General features: G+C 37.3%; 1 long non-coding RNA gene across 1 annotated transcript in view; it reads left to right on the top strand.

Moving 5' to 3' along the window:
• Positions 1–289: 289 nt before the first annotated feature.
• LOC108496638 overlaps positions 290–4,709 on the top strand; it is a 31,740-nt gene continuing 27,320 nt past the window's right edge. The window contains exon 1 of the long non-coding RNA XR_001874542.1: positions 290–2,770. This is a non-coding gene — a long non-coding RNA (uncharacterized LOC108496638). The remainder of the gene's footprint in view (positions 2,771–4,709) is intronic.

Genomic DNA, 4,709 nt, shown 5'->3' with positions numbered 1-4,709 from the left:
TACATTGTATATCTTATTAATTATTTATTCCTTCCATTATTTGTAAATGGACATTAAAGAATTGGCTAATGGTTTCTAGCACAATTCATAGAAACAAATCTGTTCAATAATTTTTGGAAGCATTTTCTTGTGGCAAATAACATAATAAGGAAAGCATTAGGCTTCATCTTGTGTGGAGTTAAAATACCGCGTTAACTGCTTTATTCCTATTAATATGTCAAGAAATTGAGATAGGTTTTTTTCCTTCCTGATATTAGTGATTGAGAATACGTGTGTTATTTTTCTAGATTATTTTAATTACTTTTCTATTTTTTTCTACTTAAATAAAGAATTGACTAATTTTCCCCCCTTCTTTAGTGCAATTTCAATGAGCTCAGATAACCACATGCAGAATGACAACTGTACTCTTCTGTACCAATTGTTATACCTTGGTATTTTCCACATACACTCTTTCCTAAGCAAACACACTTTCACATAAGCAGATTTATGCAAAACCCCACAAATATGGCTATTTGTTTATTCTGAAAGGGGGGGGAAAAAAGATTGTATGGTGAACACGATGGCCCAGCAGAGTTATTGTTAAAGCAGTATCTTCAATCCATGTGAGTGCAATTCAGAATTTAATTGCCTTTGTCGAGGCAAGGGGGAAGGGATATTACAGCAAGGAAGATGGTTAAACCTTGCAAAAGTATACTGGCAGGGAGGATGGCTACTGGAAGAGGTTAAGTCACAGATCATGTGAAGATGTTTGAGAGATTGATATGTTGCCACAATGTGAATATTTTCAGTCAAACCTGCCTACTTCCTAAGAGAGTAGTGGTGTTATTTGTAGATGTCCTGAAATGACTGAACAGAAAGAACATTGGGAATGCTGGTTTTCACTCATGTTGAACTGGAGCTGATGCTTAAATAACTAAAAGAGCACTAATTTGATTAATGACTTGGTCAAAGGAGAGAGAGACACACCTGTGAAAAAAGTGCCTAGAGATGCTAACTGGTGGGACTATTTGATGTGATAACGAGACGATGGTTGACAATAAATTCCTGTGGCAACCCATAGCAAATTTGAGGAGACAGGGCAGGAGATGCTGGCAGATGAGTCAGAAACCTGAAGTGGGAGATATTCTAACTATTAGAGACAGCACCACACATTTCTTACTTTTGGTCCTTTGTTTTTGTTTCTTTTTTGTCTTGTTGTTGTTTAGGGTTTTTGTTTAGTCGGTTTTTGGTGTTTTGTTTCGTTTATTTAAAGGAAAACAACTTTTTTCTGAAAGTCCTCCTTAAGATCTTTCTGTTAAAGGAACCGTCTGTGGCAGAGAAATGAAGAGACCTATTTTGCACAGACCTATTTGAAAATATTTCTTGCCAGGAAACAAGTGCTTCTGAGCCTTTAAGGCTATGCCTCTACAACAGTTCTAAGATACACTTGCCTTCAGCAATATAACAGTGGTTAACAGAGGTCTACAGAGAAGTTATTAGCACTAAGACTTATTTAAGGGAAATTATTAGAAGGAAAAGATTATATGGCCAGTTTCTTTCTCTACTTTTCAGTGTTTTCATCACTAGCTCACTATAGACTTAATGTATTGACAAAATAAAATTTTGCTCATTCTTATCTGCAGCAAGTGAGCTGCTTAAATGGTACTGAAGATTATTTGCTTCTGTCACTTTTCTATAATTAAGGAACACACAAATTACATTGCTGTTGCAGCATCTCCCCACTGTAGGTTTGGATGTGAGATTAAGTTAGCAGGGTTTACCAAGTATCATTTACACCATGTGGATGTGGGGATGAATAGGCTCTTAGCCAGCAGCAAATATGTGGTGATGTGACATGTTCTGACAGGAGAGAAGACTAAGCTAACTTGCACACGGTTTGCCAGTAGTAAATGCAAAGTAATACATGCTGACAATTCCTGCAGGCCAGCTGATGCATAGTGAGTTGTTAATAGGTGCTAAGTTGATGGTGCTTCTGAGCTCACAAGACAGTGTAATGTAGTGTACCACACTGCTTTTGCTTAGATCCTGTTCTGTCAGTAATGTCTTCTCTGGGTTTCAGATCTGTGTGTGTATGAATGTGTATTTCATTAGACCCATAGCACCTTAATATTGCAAATTGTGTCATTGTTCACAGTGGTTGGAATAGTCCTATTTAGAAGTAAGTATGGTATATGTAACAGGACAGAAAAAAACAGAAAAATGGGAGTAATTGTGCTAAAGGTACTGTGCACTAAACGGAAGCTTGCACCAACAAAATAGAGAGGAAAAGCTGGAAACCAGTTCTGTGTGGCAACAAGATGTCCCCTTCTGAGCCTTACTGAGACTGGATGGAACAAAATGCTGTGGGGAAGCTGTGCTGCAGCAGCCTATGGCAGGATTTAGCACAGACTGCTCAAAGTCAGATAACTGGACAATGAAACCCTTTCCACTTGCCCATCCTCTCTAATATGGACAAATGAATTCCAACATGAATGAAGGGATAGCATATGCTTTTTGATTTGGGGGTTGAAATTGAATGCTATTCACTGTGCTTGAAAGATTACTGAACAATAAGAGATCGGGGAAAAAACAAGTAAATAAAACACAAAACAAGCCTTTTCTACCTGTCATTTTAAAGAAATGGTATTCATTCAATGGGAGCAAGAAAATGAAAGTAAATTTAGGATTTTTTCCCTCCTGTCTGGAAACACAAGCCAAAAGGAAGAAGATGAGAAAACACATACGGAATTTAGAGTGAAAATAATCTAGTGTGTATGGGAGTGTTGGGGTGGTAAGTTTCTTATTTGCACCTAATGTGTTTTAGCCCATGTTTCCCATAGCAGCATAGGTTACTTAGAGGTCTCACATGAACTCATTTCTGAACCAATCCTTATTTTCCTTAGAACAGGTCTGATGTATTAATTTTCTTTCCCCCAATACTCACTGTAACTGATGAAAGAAACTTCTCTAGGGAAAAAACCCTGAGACTGTTGTTCTTGGCTTAGTATTAATGGCTGGACAGACCTTACATAAGAAAATTAAGAAAATTTAGCCCTGTCTAGGCTTCAAGCCACTCAACTTAACAAACTGGACTAGATTACTGGTGAATCAGGTGCATCTGAAATAAGAACAACACTATTTTATTTGAAAATTGCAGGTAAGTGAGACAGGTTGTACATGTATTATGTGTCTACAGCGCTTTTCACCTGGGATGCAGTACGATTTATCTGTGAAATTATGTGTTGTTGATATTTCATACTGTAAAGACAGTGTGAATAAACAAAGCTATTAATAAACCAGATAAATGTTGAATTAATATTTTAGATGTGTTATTTTGGCTATTTTGCAGTCTTAAGGGTTGATTGGAAGTATAATGAACTGTAAGAAAAAAGGAAAAGCCAAGCATACAAAGTTACAAAATCATTAGCAGTGTCTGAGCAATGTATTTCTTTTGTTGATTTAACGTCAGTTCCTTTTTCTGATGGGTCAGTAGTCTTGGATAGTAGGAAGAAAAGTTAAATTGGAATAGAAACAAACATTTTTAGTTAGAAGAAACAAAGCTAGTTTCTTCATTACTAGCTACTTGCTTTCTTGTAGCTGAATGTAAGGCTAGCACATAGATAAGCCACCAAGATGCAATGTTGGAATGTTTTGAAGGCAGAAGTCAGTTAATTTGCACAGGGAATTATAAAAATATGTATGTTTTCTATTGTGACGAGCTTCTGAGTCAGAGATGGAATATGCAGCGGAAGAATACTCATCCCTGCTGTCCCACGTGGCGCCCTCCTTAACCACAGTCTCTTGCTCAGCCTCCTATTAGTGGGCATTTGTCAGTTTTTGTAATTTTCCATAGTCTGACATGGAAACTGTAGTAGCATATAGCATTTTCTAAGCCTAAAATGACTAGAATTCTCCAAGGAATCCCTCTATGCCTGACTTTTCCTACTTTGTATGTATCACAGAAAACTGAAATATCATACTCTGCACACTGACCTGTACTGTGGATTTCATTTGCCATTTACGATGTGCATCTTGCAGTGTGTTTAAAATGGGTATAACAGGCAATGCTGTTATTAAGGGTTACTGATCCTGTCTCTGTGAATATTGGTATAATGGATGGTGGTGCCAACTAAAGCTGATTATTTCCTGCTCTTCAGCACTGCTGTCTCCGTGGAAGTTGAAGCTGCAGACTTCCTTAATTATTTATGCTAGTCCAGAAACTGAAAACAGTAGGGCTAAGTATAGTGGAGCCTTCTGCCATAGTCAGCCCTTCTTTCTTTTAAATACATGGCTTGAAGGTAAGCTAGCAAGGTAATCTTTCAGGGAGAACTGTGGGCATTTTAAATATACCCTGGAATACTTGTGCAGTACACTTCTCCCAGGGACTGAATGAATCATTGTGTAAAATGCTTCTGAAAAGGAGCCATTTTCCTGCCTTAAACCTGTATGCAGACAGTACATAAAAGTCAACCTCTCTGCATATGCTGGATATAGTTCAGGAACTGCTGCTAATAAGGTTTTATCCCAGTGAAAAACCTGAAGATTCCTGATTTTAGACAAGGATCAGACAGAACTATTAGCCTAGGCTAGTAATAGAATAAAACATAATCCTTGAATTGCATGTTTCCTGACAAGGTTTCAAAGTACTCTGTAAAGTGGTTAAAACATATTTCCTACATATATGAGAACAGTATCAAAGAGTTCAATGACATGATAAATGATACAGAGAA

The sequence above is a fragment of the Lepidothrix coronata genome, unplaced genomic scaffold, assembly GCF_001604755.1.
Source record: "Lepidothrix coronata isolate B3197 unplaced genomic scaffold, Lepidothrix_coronata-1.0 Scaffold0, whole genome shotgun sequence".
NCBI lineage: Eukaryota > Metazoa > Chordata > Aves > Passeriformes > Pipridae > Lepidothrix > Lepidothrix coronata.
Note: the sequence above shows the minus strand (reverse complement) of the source record. Positions and strands in the feature narration are given on the sequence as shown.